We start from the raw sequence: 17,650 nt of genomic DNA on the forward strand, positions 1-17,650 counted from the left end.
ACCATTAAGACTTAGAATGTGATTCTGCCCTGCTTTTAAAAATATGATCAAATAAATTTATAAGTCAAATCACTTTTACCAAAAAGCATGTTGTAGATTTCTTTCCCTTGTTTCAATTTGGACTGCTTATAGCTTTATGATCAGTTTCTGGTTTGTTTGTTTGTTTGTTTTAAAGAAAGAAAGGAAGGAAAAGCTTGTCGGGCCTCCTAAATTCAGAACAAAGAATGTAAGCCTGTGGTTTTGCATCCTGCTGCTAACTTTGGGTACCATTCTTCTGAGTGATTACCAGTTAAGCGTCTTGTATTGTTATTTATCTAGTCAATCTTTCTATTCTTTTTACTTTTTGGTACCACAGATTGAATCCAGGGGTGCTTATGCACTGAATCACCTCCCCAGTTCCACCACCACCACCACCCCCACCCCCACCACCACCACCACCACCCCACCCCCGCTTTTTGAGACAGAGTCTTACTAAGTAGCTTAGGTCCTTGCTAAGTTACTGAGGCTGGCTTTGGACTTGCAATCCTCCTGCCTCAGCCTCCTGAGCCACTGGGATTACAGGCATGCGCCACTGTGCCCAGCTTCTATTCTTTTTTTATTTGACAAATATATTTAGAAATCTTTACCCAACACTTAAAGAATGTTTTGCTCAAGAACTTATGGAACATTTAAGAATCTCAAATACCAGACAGGTGTGTGGTGCACACCTGTAATCCCAGTGACTTGAGAGGCTGAGGCAGGAGGATCTCGAGTTCAAAGCCAGCCCAGCAAAAGCAAGGCGCTAAGCAACTCAGTGAGACTCTGTCTCTAAGTAAAATACAAAACAGGGCTGGGGATGTGGCTTGGTGGTCAATCACCCTGAATTCAATCCCCAGTACCAAAAAAAAAGAATCTCAAATACCAAATAAGCAGTATCAAATGAACCATATAGTGATTTTACAACATGCTTAAGGTACAATAATAAGAACTTGGGGAAGAAAACCACCTAAGGAAAAAGTTTAATTTTCCTTTAATGTTTAATGTTGAAAACAAGGCTGAGACATAACAAGCAGTGTAATGTCAGCACAAAGAAATCAGGAAGAACACACAAAGGGGGCAGAAGGGAATTAAAAAACAAAACTAAAGAAGTGCGACACAGTGATGATGAACAGGACTCAAGGTTATTCTTGAAAAATAACGAAATAAAAAAGGGTATACAAGTAAACAATTTTAGGAATGAAAAGTACAAGATTAGAAAGAATAATAGCGCTGGGGTTGTGGCTCAATGGTAGAGCACTCGCCTAGCATGTGAGGCACTGGGTTCGATTCTCAGCACCACATAAAAATAAAAATAAAGGTCCATCGACAACTAAAAAATTATTTTTTTAAAAATAATATGGGGGCTGAGGAGATAGCTCAGTTGGTAGAGTGCTTGCCTTGCAAGCACAAGGCCCTGGGTTCGATCCCCAGCACCCAAAAAATAAATAAATAAATAAAAATAAAAATAATATGAATGATACTATAAGAAAATTTAAAATATACAATGAACACATTTCTATTAAATATCACCAAGCAAAATGCCTAAAGGAAAAGTAGGAAACTTGAAACGTCTTTAACAACAGACTCAAAAAGAAGAAGGGGTGAAAGAAGACTCTTGTCACAACAAAACACCAGACCCAGGAGGTTTCACCGTTTAGCCACAGGAAACCCGCAAGGAAGTTGGAAGTTGTACAGCTTTTCAGACTAGAGGAAGAGGAAACAACTCTCATAGTACAATAATTTGGATACCACAATTAAAAGGAGAGTAAGTAAGTAAGCCCTATCCATTCATGAACAGATACGCAAAAAATTCTAGGCAAAATATTGGCAATCCAAGCAATATTCATGAGAACATGAATCAGGGCTGGGAGTGTAGCTCGGGTCCACCACCTGCCTGGTGAGTGGGAGAACCCCGGTTTGATCCCCAGCACCACACACATACAAATGGCATTACAACTGGCTACTTCAGGAATTCAAGGTTACCGTTACATTTCGTGAATTCTGAAAATTCAAAATGTTGGTGATTTTTTAAAAAAGTGAAACATGACTAGAAATGGGCACATACTAATAATTCACAGTGAACATACTTAAGGGCAAGGTATTTAGAATATCTTGGGATTCTATGGGAATGTGGTGGGGAGTCTGCTAGTCCATATTTGGGAGGAGGTCCTAATAGATGCAGTAAAACAAGTAAAAGGAAATGGGGCATGAGGAGCAAGGACGAGAGCAAGCTGCCCTTGTTCTCAGATGATAACAGTCCACAGTTAACATACAAACAGCATACAAACGCTTGTTAGAATTAATAAGATACTTTCACCAATCCTTGAAGCAGTAAAAAGCGATTGCACTTCTACAATCCAGGAATTAGGAAACAGTGAAAAAATCCTATTTGCCATAACAACAAAAGACATCAAAACCCTAAAACAAAATTAGCAAGTGACTCCCAACCGTGCCACCTCCAACAGCCCCCAGTTTCTAACCACCCACGGGGGAGCAGATGCAGATGGAGACATGGGACAGAGATATGCGCGGGCCAGGGTTCCCCAAGGGACTGCACAGAATGTCTCCCTCCACCTCACTGAGTGACTCCACAGTAGATGTAACTCCCCACGAAATCGTGTCACAGGATGTGTCCCCAGCTCCTACATCTTCCAGCAGATAGCAAATGTCCGGAGTGCTTTGGGGGCATGAGTCCAGCACGGTTCCTGCAGGACAGTAGCTCTAGCTCCTGGGAGATTTCACTGCAAAGCCTGGCCCAACTCCCAAGGACTTTGATGTTGCATCTAGGGTCTTAAGTAAATCCTCGCCGGTTGGCATTGCTTCAGGGTAGTGGCTGTGAACATGGGTGGCTTTCAGTTCCTTCAAACAATGATTTCCAAAATGCATCTCCCAGGATATCGAGGGGTATATTTGTTCTGTTGGGTGTTGCTCGAGAAAGGCTTCTATAAACAGATCTAACTCCTTCCAAAATTGAGTCCCAAACTGTTTCCCAAGTTGGGAAGACTTCAGATTGCAGTCTCTAGTCTGGAGCAAATCCGTGCAGTAGGGTCTCCATTTCAGAATGGTTAAGTCGGAGACAGTGGGTCCAACTCCTTTCAAAATCCAGGTCCCAGCTGTGTTTCTCCCTGCAGCCTCCCTGATCAAGTAGAATTGTTCCTGAAGGATGACAGGCCAGGATGGTTTGCTGCAAAGACAGTGTGGTTGGTTTGCTCTGAAGCTGTACACAGTGGAAGTTCGATGTGTGTGCCCCACTCCAGTTTTCCGGACTGTACCAGGTGTCACTAGCAAATCTGCATGTGGTAAATCCTCCCTGGAGAGGCTTTCTCAGTGGAGACAGTCAACTGAATGCCTTTTGCTCTCAATGTAAAAGTCTGAGGTCATTCAGTATTGAAATTACCAGAAGAGGCCAGGACAGTTTGTAGTAAAGAGTAGAATCGGAACCCCTAACGTCACTGAGGACTCCATTCCTCAGCTGCAGACCTGGGGGGCCACGTACTCCCATTTGCCATGAAATCCTACCTAATATGAACAATTATTTCTGCAGGGTCCTGATCTTAGCAAGCTATTAAATGTTAATGGGCTGGAAATTTCCTAGGTGTGGCTCTCAGAACTAGGTGTCCTGCCACAGTGGCTTCCTGGGGACACTGGATGCAGTGAAGGAGACTGTCCAAGCCCCAGGCTCGACTCAGACTTGCTTGGGCCAACCGCAAGCAGGCAGGCATGCTGGGCCATGGAAGCTCAGGGACTCTCCTGGTGGTTATTTTGGGACTTTCCCTCCCTTTAGGTAAACATGTTTCTTATCTTTCTTTAAAAACAATTTGTGAGATGCAATTAACATTTTTCAACTCACCTATTTAAAATGTACAATTCAGTGGTCTTCAGTTTATTCCCAGATTGTCTATCACAATAATAATAAGACAATTTCATTCTTTTTGTTTGTTTTTTGGTTCAGGGAGTTGAACTCAGGGGCACTCGACCATTGAATCACTTCTTCAGCCCTATTTTGTATTTTACTTAGAGACAAGGTCTCACTGAGTTGCTTAGTTCCTCTCCATTGCTGAGACTGGCTTTGAACTCGCAATCCTCCTGCCTCAGCCTCCAGAGCCCAGTGGGATTAAAGGTGAGCACCACCATACCTGGTGACAATTTCATTCTTAAAAGAAACTCCATATCTATTAGCAGTCACCACCTCTCTTCCCCAACACCCTTCCAGCCCCAGGCAAACACATCTGCTCTCTGTGCCTATAACTTGCCTATTCTAGGCACCTCATATAAATGGAATCCTACAATATATAGTCTCTTGTGTCTGGCTTCTTTCACCCAGCATATCTTTTAAGGTTCATCCATGTTGTAGCATTTATATTACTTTATTTCTCCTTATGAATGAATAATAATCCATTGTATGGACTTACCACATTTATCAATCACTTGAAGAACATGTAGGTTGTTTCTACTTTTGAGCTAACTGGTATACCTATTGAAGAAATTACTGGTAACTCTAAGCTCTGTTTATCCTTGTTTATCCTTTTTTTTTTTTTTTTTTTTTTTTGGTACTGGGGATTGAACTCAGGGTCACTTCCCGACTGAGCTACATCCCCCAGCTCTTTTTATTATTTTGAGACAGGTTCTCTCTAAGTTGTTGAGACTGGCCTGGAACTTGGGACCCTCCTACCTCAGCCTCCCAAGTAGCTGGGATTACAAGTTTGCGCCACCATACCTAGATAATCTTTTTTTATTGTGATTAAATATATGTACCATAAGCCAGGGTAAAGTGACACACAACTGTAGTGCCAGTGATTCAGGAGGCTGAGGCAGGAGGATCAAAAGTTCAAGGCCAGAGAAGGCAACATGTGAGACCCTGTCTCAAAAATAAGGGATGAGGATGTAGCTTAGAGGTAAAGTGCTATCCAGCATGTGGCCCTGGTTTTAATCCCCGGTACAGTCTGTGCGTGCACACCCCCCCACACACACACACACCCACACACACACACACCCCACACACACACACCCACACCCCCCACACCCCCCCCCACACACCCCCCCACACACACACCCACACCCACACACACCCACACACACACACACCCACACACACACACATTTAATTTAAGCATAAAATTTGTCATTATGAACTTTTGTGTGTGCATTATGCTGGGGATTATACCCAGGGCCTCACATATGCCAGGTAAATATCAGCCTCAAAACATTAAAAAATCATGTGACATTCTTTGTATCTGGCTTCTTCACTTAGCAGGTTTTCAAAGTTACACGTATCAGTTCTCTTTTTTTTTTTTTTTGTGGTGCCGGGGTTGGAATCTGGGGCCTCGTGTATGCTGAGTGTTCACTCTGCCACTGAGCCACATCTCCAGCCCACAATTTTTTTCTTTGACCCGTGAATTAGGGATTTTCTTCATAATTTTCAAATACAGTGTTTTGGTATTTCTAAGTTAATTACATTATGGTTAATTAATAGGACATGTATGTCACAATTATTTAATATTGGTTTCATGGCCCAGAATATCATAAACTTTCATAAAAGTCCACACTGGCAAGGTTCCACTAATGTAAAAAGTCTGCTACTCACAGGTTTGTTTTTTTTTTTTTTTTTAACTCAGGGATTGAACCTAGGGGTACTCCTACACTGAGTCACCTCCACAGCCCTATTTTGTATTTTATTTAGAGACAGGGTCTCACTGAGTTGCTTAGCATCTCACTTTTGCTGAGGCTGGCTTGGAACTCGCCATCCTCCTGCCTCAGCCTCCCCAGCTGCTAGGATTACAGGTGTTGCTACCAAGCCTGGCTACCACTCACAAATTTTGCAGAGAAGAAGGTGTTGGATTTAAACATCAGTCCGAGTTGCAGAAGGGAGGTCAGGTCCTCTGCTGTTTGTGTTTTATGAGAAGAGGTCTCACTGTGTTGCTCAGGCTTACCTCAAATTCCTGGACCCAAGTGACCCTCCTGCCTCAGTCTCCCAAGCAGCTGTCACTACAGTGTAGCACAGCACCTGGGAGTCCTCTGCTTTTAAGGAAGTGCTATAAATAGAAATTTACTGTTGTGTGTTAGAAATGCAATTTGAGTACAAAAATCTTTCATGAAAACAACTGGTATTTGAATTATGGTTACCTTTATAGTTACAAGCACTTATTGCCTAAATCGAGGTGTTAATTCCTTAGCTGGCCCAACCTACTCCACACGTCAAAAAACAACTTAAAACAAAAAAAAAAGCCCTATGATAAAAACCTATCATCATAAAAGCTGAAGGTCTGAGGAAGTCACTTTCCCAGCACTTCACAAGTTGTATCTTGGTCGTAGCCTCGCAATCTCTTAGTAAAATGTCCTATAGTCTTTGTAGAGTTGAGAGATGGAAGAAGAAAGAGAGAAATAGTCTCAGCATACAGCAAACAAGCATGCTCTAGGGTGGATCTTAGGACTGAGCTTACCTCCCATACGTGAGCTCAGGAAATTAATTTTTTTAATGTCTCTTCAGCCTTAATGTCTTCGTTTCTAAAATGCAGAGTAATATCTATCTTGCAGAGTTTGTAAAAAATAACTCATGCCAAGCTATGTAATACAACTGACATAGAACGTGCTTAGCATGTCATAGCTGCTAGTATTAATATTGTTTTGAGCTTTAAATTGAGAGCAGGTTACAGTGCAAATTAGAAATTATCTTGCTTAAAATACGATTTCAACTGAGGATGACAGTGAGCAGATTCTCATACAGCGGCTTAGTAACCCTCTCAGTAACGCTTAGTGCTAGTCACAGGTCTGCTATTATTACTGAACCAGGTCCATTTCGCTCACTGTACAATATGCCAATTGCTGATACAATGAGTTTTGCAAAAGAAAACTTCTTCAAAAAGCAGTTGAATGTAGAGGAACAGTTCCAGTTTTTAAATCCACCTCCTGAGCATAGGGTTTGGGGATGCTTATGGAATAAAGAAGTAGGATTGTAACTAAACGAAAGACTAAATAAACCCTCTAGCTTTGCTCGCTTTTAGTGGACTTAAAAAAATTCACTAATTTGAAGGTCATACAGCTGAGTAATATGTTATTAGTCTCCCACAGGCTCTGCTATAGTTGAAACTGACGTGTGGGCCCCAATAATGGTTGCCTAGGTTACTTTTCAGACATTTGAAGTTTTGTTTGTCTGTTTGTTGCAGTACTGGGGATTGAACTGAACCCAAGGCCTCAAGCATGCAAGGAGGAGATGGCATCAGTGGTCGGTGCCTGAAATCACACTTCATGGCCCTTCTCAGGGTGCTCATTCAGAAAATGGAGGTTAGCATGAGCTGAGGGTGGAGTTTGGGGCCTCCTGACATTAAAAGGTCACCCACTGGACACTTGTGCAGGCCCAAGTGAAGAGTCAGCAGTTTGAACGAAAGTAGACTTCAAGTCCCTGATAAGTAACCCAGGAAAGCGTTACCATCATGAGCCACAGGGCAGAGTATCGTCCACAGCAGAGCCAGAGGGAGACAAATGCATGCTCAGCTATGTAACCTCCAAAATCAGTGATTATTTTAAAGCTTACTAAAAACAAGTAATTGAAGCAAGTGAAGCTAGTTAGTTATTTAGATTTCCCTTGGTTTCAGAATTGGGGACAACACAGCAAACAACCAGTTAGAGTCTCTCCTCTTTCCTTTAGGCATTTGCCTTAGAAATGAGTGTGTAAGTTATTTACTTTGGTAGAACTTGCCAACAAGTGGTTTTAGGGAGCAGATGGGGAACAGAATGGTAGGGGCTAGAAAACTGGAAAAGGTGTGATTTGCCTAAGTCATTTGGGGGGGTATAGGTATACTTGTGTTTGTAAATTATGGCAAAATATACATATCATAAAATTCACCATTTTAACCCCCTTGAGTGCACAGTTCAATTGCATTATGCATATTCACATTGGTATGTGACCATCCCCATGATCCATCATTGGAACCCTTGCATCAGCCCAAACTAAAACAATAAGCCTACTAAACAAAGCTCCCCACTTCCCCTGCCCTAGCTCCTGGTACCTGCATCCTACTTGCTTTCTCTGTGAATGTGCCTATTCTAGGTGATGCGGTGTATTAGTCAGGGTTCTCCAGAGAAACAGAACCAATAGGAGATCCACCAACAGGTAGAACTGGCCCACCAATTATGGAAGCCAAGAAGTCTCACAGTCTTTTTTTCTTATTTGTTCTAATTAGTTATAGATGACAGTAGAATGCATCTTGACACATCATAAATAAATGGAGCACAACTTCTCACTCTTCTGGTTGTACGTCACATAGAGTTACACTGGACATGTAATCATATATGCACATAGGGTGATAATGTCCAATTCATTCTATTGTCCTTCCTATCCCCATACTCCCTCCCCTCCCTTCAGCCCCCTCTGCATAATCCAAAGTTCCTTCATTCTTCCCTATCCCCCACCAACTATGGGTCAGCATCCGAATATCAGAGAAAACATTCAGCCTTTGGTTTTTTGGAATTGGCTTATTTCACTTAGCACAATATTCTCCAGCTCCATCCATTTACCTGCAAATGCCATAATTTCTTCCTTTTTTAAGACTGAGTGATATTCCATTGTGTACATGTAGCACATTTTCTTTATCCATTCATCTGTCAAAGGGCATTTAGGTTGGTTCCATAGTTTTGCTATCGTGAATTGAGCTGTTGTAAACATTGACGTGGCTGCATCACTGTAGTATGCTGATTTTCCATCCTTTGAGATAAACTGAGGAGTGGGGTAGCTGGTCAAATGGTGATTCCATTCCAAGTTTTCTGAGGAATCTCCATTCTACTTTCCATAGTGGTTGCACCAATTTGCATTCCCACCAGCAATGTGAAAGTGTACCTTTTCCCCATATCCTCGCCAACATCTATTGTTGCTTGTATTCTTTTTTTTTTTAATTATATGTGTATATTTAGTTGTCAATGGATCTTTTATTTATTTATTTATACGTGGTGCTGAGTATCGAACCCAAGGTCTCACACATGCCAGGCAAGCACTATACCGCTGAGCCACAACTCCACCCCTTGTATTCTTGATAATTGCCATTCTGACGGGAGTGAGATGAAATCTTAGTGTTGATTTGCATTTCTCTAATTGCTAGAGATGTTGAACATTTTTTCCAGGTTTGCTGACCAACTGTATTTCTTCTTCTGTGAAGTGTCTGTTCAGTTCCTTAGCCCATTTATTGATTGGATTATTTGGTTTTTTTGGTATTAAGTTTTTTGAGTTCTTTGTTTATCTTGGAGATTAGTGCTCTATCTGAGGTGCCTGTGGTAAAGATTTTCTCCCATTCTGTAGACTCTTTCTTCATGTTATTGTTTCCTTTGCTGAGAAGAAACTTTTTAGTTTGAGTCCCTCCCATTTATTGATTCTTAATTTTACTTCTTGTGCTTTAGGAGTCTTGTTAAGGAAGTCAGTGCCTAAGGCGACATGATGAAGATTTGGGCCAACTTTTTCTTCCATTAGATGCAGATTCTCTGTTCTAGTGCCTAAGTCCTTGATCCACTTTGAACTGAGTTTTGTGCAGAGGTTTAGCTGCATTTTACAACATATGGATTTCCAGGTTTCCCAGCACCATTTGTTGAAAAGGCTGTCTTTTCTCTGATGTATGTTTTTGGCAACTGTGTCTAATATGAGATAACTGTATTTATGTGGCTTTTTCTCTGTGTCTTCTATTCTGTACCATTGGTCTGCATGTCTATTTTGGTGCCAATACCATGCCCTTTTTTACTACTATGACTCTGTAGTATAGTTTAAGTTTGATGCCTCCTGCTAAGAATAACTTTGGTTATTCTGGGTCTTATTTTTCCAAATGAATTTCGTGATTGCTTTTTCTCTTTCTATAAAGAATGATGGGGCTGGGGAGATAGCTCAGTTGGTAGAGTGCTTGCCTTGTAAGCACAAGGCCCTGGGTTCAATCCCCAGCACCCCAAAAAAAAAAAAAAAAAAAAAAAGAGGCTGAGGCAGGAGGATCACAAATTCGAAGTCAGCCTCAGTAACTTAGCAAGGCCCTAAGCAACTCAGCAAGATCCTGTCTCTAATAAAATATAAAGAAGAATTGGGGACATGATTTGGTGGTTAAGTGCCCCTGGGTTCAATTTCTGGTACCAAAAATAAGAAAAAAAAATAATGTCATTGGGATTTTAATAGGAATTGCATTAAATCTGTATAATGTTTTTGGTAGTGTGGTCATTTTGACAATGGTAATTCTGCCTACTCAAGGGTATGGGAGATCTTTCCATCTTTTATTTTGTGTGTGTGTGTGTGTGTGTGGTGCTGGGGATTGAACCCAGAGCCTTGTGCATGTGAGGCAAGCACTCTACCAACTGAGCTCTCTCCACAGCCCCGATCTTTCCATCTTCTAAGGTCTTCAATTTCTTTTTTTAGTGTTCTGTAGTTTTCATTGTAGAGATCCTTCACCTCTTTTGTTAGGTTGATTCCCCAATTTTTTTTTCTTAAGGCTATTGTGAATGGGTAGTTTTCCTAATTTTTCTTTCAGTGGATTCATCACTGATGTACAGGAACACATTTGATTTATGGATGTTCACTTTATATCCTGCTACTTTGCTGAATTCATTTATGAGTTCTAAAAGTTTTCTGGTGGAATTTTTTGGATCTTCTAAATATAAGATCATTTTGTTGGCAAATAGTGATAGTTTGAGTTCTTTTCCTATTCGTATCCCTTCAGTTTCTTTGGTCTGTCTGATTGCTCTGGCTAGAGTTTCAAGGATGATGTTGAAAAGAAGTGGCAAAAGAGGGCATCCCTGTTTTGTTCCAGTACTTAAAGGGAACATTTTTAATTTTTCTCCATTTAGAGTGATGTGGGCCATGTGCTTAGCATAGATAGCTTTTACAATGTTGAGATATGTTCCTACTATTCCTACTTTTTCTAGTGTTTTGAACACAAAGAGGTGCTGTCTTTTGTCAAATGCTTTCTCCGTGTCTATTGAGATAATCATATGATTCTTATCTTTAAGTCTATTAATGTGATGTCTTACATTTATTGATTTCTGTATGTTGAACCAATCCTACATTCCAGGGATGAACCCCAGTTGATTGTGGTGCGCTATCTTTTTAATATGTTTCTGTATGCGATTTGCCCAAATTTTATTGAGAATTTTTGCATCTATGCTCATAAGGGATATTGGTCTGAATTTTTCTTTCTTTGATGTGTCTTTTTCTGGTTTCGGTATTAGGGTTATTATACAAGCTTCATAGAATGAGTTTGGAAGGGTTCCATCCTGTTCTATTTCATGGAATACTTTGACGAATATTGGTGTTAATTCTTTTTTGAAAGTCTTTTGGGACTCAGCTGAGACTCCGTCTGGTCCTTGGCTTTTCTTGATTGGTAGGCTTTTGATGGCATTTTCTATTTCATTGCTTGAAATTGGTCTGCTTAAATTGTGTATGTCCTCCTGATTAAGTTTGGGTAGGTCAGATCTCTAGAAATTTGTTGATGTCTTCAAGATTTCCTATTTTATTGGAGTATAAATTTTCAAAATAGTTTCTAATTATCTTCTGTATTTCAGTAGTATCAGTCTATTTCCTTTTTCATCCTGAACTTTGGTAATTTGAGTTTTCTCTCTTTGTTAGCGAGGCTAAGTGTTTATCAATTTTATTTATTTTTAAAAAGAACCAACTTTTTGTTCTGTCAATTTTTGAATTGTTTCTTTTGTTTCAATTTCATTGATTTCAGCTCTGACTTTCAATTATTTCATGTCTTCTACTGCTTTTTTTGTTCTTTTTCTAGATTTTTAAGATGTAATGTTAGGTCATTTATTCATTGACTTTCTATTAGTTTAATGAAAGAGCCCAATGCAATGTACTTTCCGCTTAGCACTGCCTTCATAGTGTCCCAGAGATTTTGATATGTTTTATCACTATTCTCATTTTCCTCTAAGAATTTTTTATTTCAAACCTTATTTCTTCTGCTACCCTTTCATCATTCAATAGCATATTATTTAGTCTCCAAGTGTCAGAGTGACTTTTATTTTTTATCTTGTGGTGTATTTCTAATTTTATTCCATGATGATCTGATAGAATGCAGGGTATTATCTCTATTTTTTGTATTTGCTAAGAGTTGCTTCATGGCATAAGATATGGTCTATTTTAGAAAAGGATCGTGTACTGCCACGTAGAAAATATATTTGCTCGTTGATGGATGAAATATTCTGTGACTATTAAGTCTAAATTATTGATTATATTATTTAGTTCTATAGTTTCTTTGTTTAGTTTTTGTTTGGAGGATCTATCCAGTAGTGAGAAAGGTGTGTTAAATTCATCCAGTATTATTGTGTTGTGGTCTATTTAATTATTAAAACTGAGAAGGGTTTGTTTCATGTATGTAGATGCTTCTTTGTTTGGGGCATAAATATTTATAATTGTTGTCTTGTTGATATATAATTCCCTTAAGCAGTATGATATGTCCTTTTTTGTCCCTTCTGATTAATCTTGGCTTGAAGTCCACTTTATCTGATATGAAGATAGAAACCCTCAGTTGTTTACACAATCCATGTGAGTGATATGTTTTATTCCCATCCTTTCATCTTCAGTCTGTGGATGTCTGCCTATGAGATGAGTCTCTTGGAGAGAGCGTATTGTTAGGTATTGTTTTTTAATCCAGTCTGCCAGGCTATGTCTTCTGATTGATGAGTTTAGGCCATTAATGTTCAAGGTTATTATTGAGATATGATTTGTATTCCCAGTCATTTTGGTTTATTTCTGGTTTTTAATTTGAATTTATTTCTCTTTTGGCTGACTATTCCTTTAGTGTAGTTCCTCCCTTTGCTGGTTTTCACTTTTTTTTTTTCATTTCATCTTCATGGAATATTTTGTTGAGAATGTTCTGTAGTACAAGATTTCTAGTTGTGAATTATTTTAACTTGTATTCATCATGGAATGTTTTTATATCATCTTCCAATCTGAAGCTTAATTATTGGTTGGCATCAGAGCTTGGTTTATATTATTCCAGGATCTCCTAGCTTTGAGGGCCTGGGTTGAGAAATCAGCTGAGATTCAAATTGATTTTCCCCTATATGTAATCAGATATTTTTCTCTCACAGCCTTTAAAATTCTATACTTATTCTGTATGTTAGGTAGTTTCATTATAATGTGACTTGGTGTGGGTCTGTTATAATTTCGTACATTTGGGGTTGGATAAGCCTCTTGTATTTGATTTTCCATTTCATTCTTTAGGTATGGTAAATTTTCTGATATTATTTCATTGAAAAGATTGTGCATTCCTTTGGTTTGTATCTCCATGCCTTCTTCAATCCTGATAAATCTTAAATTTGGTCTTTTCATGTTATCCCATAGTTCTTGGAAGTTCTGCTCATGGTTTCTTAACATCTCTGCATGGTCAACTTTATTTTTAAGATTATATATTTTGTCTTCATTGCCTGAGACTCTGTCTTCTAAGTGGTCTAGTCTGTTGGTGATGCTTTCCATTTAATTTTTTATTTGGTTTATTGATTCAAGTCTTCCATCAGCAAACTGGAGAACCAAAACAGCTGGCATGTGCTTCTAGTCCATTCAGGAAGGCCCAAGAAACCCAGATCAAGCTGAGAAAATTCTTCCTTTCTCCACTTTTCTGTTTGATATAGGTACTCAATGGATTAGAGGACACCCTCCGTTATGGTATACACATGAGGTGTCCTCCAAAAGCTCCTGTGTTAATGCAGGAATGTTCAGAGGTGAAGTGATTGGATTGTGAAAGCTGTAACATAATTAGTCCATCCTAGTTTAAATGGACTGGGTGGCAACTGTAGGCAGGTGGAACATGACTGCAATAGATGGGTCACTGCGGTGTGCCCTACCAGGGTTCATGTTCTCAGTAGCCCCTTTCCTTTCCTCTCTCTGCTTCCTGGCTGTCATGAATGGAGGAGCTTTCCTCTGCCAAGTCCTTCCACCATGATGTTCTGCCTCACCTTGAGCCCAGGGCAATGGACTCAGTTGACCATGGACTAAATCTCTGAAACCATGAGTCAAAATAAACCTGTCTTCATCTAAAGGTTTTGGGTACTTTTGTCACAGCAGTATAAAGCTGACTAACATAGAAAATGGTACCAGGAGTGGAGTCATATTGTGACTACTCTGACCATATGGTTCAGAAGCCCTTGGAGCTAATGTGTGGGAAGAATTTAGGAATGTTTAGAGATTCAGGTTGGAAAAATTTTAAGATGTTGTAAACAGAGCTTAATGGGAGATTCTGGTGGGAGCTCAGAAGAACAGAATGATTATAGGCATTGCAGACTGCTCATGAGGTTTCAGAAGAAAATGAGGACTCCATTGGATACTGGACCAGAGGTCATTTGTTTTATACTCTGGTAAAGAACTTGGCTATATTTTGCTCATGTCCTGAGATTTAAGATTTAAATTTAAAAGTGATGGCCTGATAAATCCGACAGAGAAAATTTCAAGGCAGCAGAGCATCCAGTCAGTGGCATGAATATTGCAGTCAGTATTTAGACAGATTTATTGTAAGAATTGAAAGCAGAAGACAGGGCTAAAGGATTTTTAAAACTTGCAGTCTGACCAGAAAAGTGCATGTAAAACTAGGGCCATGACAGTTGTGCTTCCCGGGCTGGTCAGTTGTGGGGTGAGAAGCAGGCAGGGCTAGTGAAGGGGTTTCTTCTCCCAGAGGGATGTGAGAAACAAAGGACTAGGTATGTCTTCCCTTATCAGAAAAGTGATCAGCACCACAAAAGCCCCAGGGGCCATTGGTCCCTACAGTCAAGCAGTGTTAGTGGACAGGACCATTTATATCTCTGGACAGACAGGCATGGACCTTCTAGTGGATAACTTGTGCCAGGAGAGGTAGCAACAGAAAGTAAACAAGCTCTTACAAAGCTGCAGACTGTGACTTCACTAATGTGGGCAAAGCAACTCTTGCTGGCTGACATGAATGACTTCAACACGTCAATGAAATCTACAAACAATGTTTCAAGAGTAATTTTCCTGCTCCAGCTGCTTACCATCCTGCTGCTTTACCCAAAGAAACAGTTGATCAGCCTGAACTTCAGTGTATGATTGTATGAGCTGAAGATCCTATAATAGTGCTGCCTATGAGAGTCAAATGAGCTGATGTACATGAAAGTGGGAAGCGTGGGAAGCATGGTAAGCTGGCCTGTTGAAGGTTCTTGGTGAATATTTCATCTTCCTTTCCTGCTTTGAAAAGCTTAATTTTAAAAATACTGATAAGCAGATGATGATATATAATGGGGGTGGGGGGTAGGGAGTGAGAGAAGAATGGAGGAACTTTAGATTATGTAGAAGGAAATGAGAGGGAGGGGGGTATGAAAAAATCGTGGAATGAGAAAGACATCATTACCCTGTGTACATGTATGATTACACAAATGAATCTATACTGTGTACAACCATAGAAACGAAATGATGTACCCCATTTGAGTACAATGAATCAAAATGTAGTCTGTAAAAAATAAATAAATAAATAAATAATTGATTTATTTTTTTTTTTTTTTTTTTTTTTTTTTTTTTTTTGCGGTGCTGGGGATTGAACTCAGGGCCTTGTGCATGCAAGGCAAGCACTCTTCCAACTGAGCTATCTCCCCAGCCCTAATAATTGATTTTTTAAAAAAAAGGAAGTCGTGCTTATTGAAGAGTTTGTATCCCTACAGAGATACTAAGTACTTTGCACATAGACAAGGTCACTTGAGCACATCGCAGGAATTTGCAAGCCTACACCGACTGCAAGCTCCAAGGTACAAAGAGGAAATTCCTTTGAAAAGAGATTATGGATGTTCCCTGTTTGTAAAGGCAGGGCTAAGAAGTTGTTTCAATGTGCTCAGTCCCCAGGCACTCAGAGGCCACCGCAGCCATGACCTCAGGGATCTCAGCTGCTGCTGGAACTGACATGATACAACTTGGCATCATCCACATAGTGCTGGTGTTAGGCAGGAGTTCAGGAACACCAAGATGGCAGAGACAGGGTATAAAAAAGAAGCCACTGGAAGACAAAACAGGCAGATGAGTCCTCTCCCTGTTTATAACAAATCCCATTATCCTTACAGCTCCTGCCACTGAGGACTTATTACCATGACAACTTCCACCACAGGCTCTAATTTTAAAATGACCAATGAGGGTAAAGTGGACAGTATTCTAATTAGGTTTTCTAAAGTAACCAATGAGAGGAGAGATGGAAAATATTCTAATCAGTTATCAAAAGGTAACCAGTGGGAGCAAACGAAGAAAAGTCTTCAATCAGGTCCATAAAGGGAAAAGAATGCCCCACAGCTCACTATATAAGGCCCTAATTTCCAGACATTGGGGCCGTGAGCATCTCTCTCTTGCTTAACCTACTCCACTCTACCTAATGGAGTGCTACCTTCTCCTTCAATAAATCTGTACTTTGCTGTGGAGAGCGGTGACAGAGGATGGGAGAGCAGTGACTGAGACTGGGGGTCTCTGATGACCTCATGGCTGTGGCAAGCCCGGTGCCTGGGAATGTTTCTGCACAAGGGCACAGGATGCTTAGCTGCTGTGGCAATGCCCTGCATGAAGAGAATCTGTGCAGAATACTAAAGCTAGAGGACACATCAGCACATCATTTGCTTCCACCCAGTAGCCACAGTGACTATTTACAAAATGCAAATTTAGTTCCTTCTCCCTGCTTTAAACCTCAAAAGCATTCCCAATGGGATAGCTGCCATTAAGGTGTCCTCCAAAGCCCTGTGATATGATTCCGCCAACCTTTCCAATCTGAGCAGAAAGACCCTTTCTATTCACTCCCTACTCTTCAGTCATTCTGACCTTCTTTTCATCTATCTCTGTTTTTTTTTTTTTTTTTTTTTCTTTTTCTTTTTTTTTTTTTTGACTGAGACAGGGTCTCACTGAGTTACTGAATCTTGCCTTGAACTTTCAGTCCTCTCAGCTTCCTGAGTGTCTGGTATTAGAGGGGCGTGCCTCCGCATCTGACTTCTTTTCATCTTTCTAAAAGATGTTTTCCAAACACTTGTTTGCAGTCCACGGTAAAAAATTTATTTTACAATGCCAACTGCTGACATAAGTTTTGCAAAGCAGTACTTAGATTTACTGTTTTTATACAATGTACTCTGATATATTTCCCCCTCCCCCTCCCCCCTCCCCCTCCCTTTCTCTCCTTCTTCTTCTCCTTCCCCTTCTCCCCAGACTGGCCTCAGACTTATGATTCTCTTGCCTCAGCCTCTCAAGTTGCTGGGATTACAGGCATGACTCACTGCTCCTGGCTCTATACTATTTCTTTATAAAAATCGGTACCCAGCTAGGCACAGTGGTGCACATCTGTAATCCCAGCATCTGGGGTGGCTGAGGCAGGAGGATCACAAGTTCAAAACCAGCCTCAGCAACAGTGTGGCACTAAGCAACTCAGCGAGACCGTCTTTAAATAAACTACAAAATAAGGCTGGGGATGTGGCTCAGTATTGGAGTGTCCCTGAGTTCAACACTCCCCCCCCAAAAAAAAGTAGGTACCCCGTAAATTGATCTTATGACCGATTAATGGGGCACAACGAGCAGATTGAAAACAGGGTTCTAACCATTCAATTTCTTTGCCTCAGGGCCATTGCATAGGCGATTCCTCCCGTCTAGAAAGCTTTTCCTGTATCCTCTTCGCTTGAATGGATCTTACTCATTCTTGCAGTATCC

Source organism: Sciurus carolinensis, chromosome 1, assembly GCF_902686445.1.
Source record: "Sciurus carolinensis chromosome 1, mSciCar1.2, whole genome shotgun sequence".
Lineage (NCBI taxonomy): Eukaryota > Metazoa > Chordata > Mammalia > Rodentia > Sciuridae > Sciurus > Sciurus carolinensis.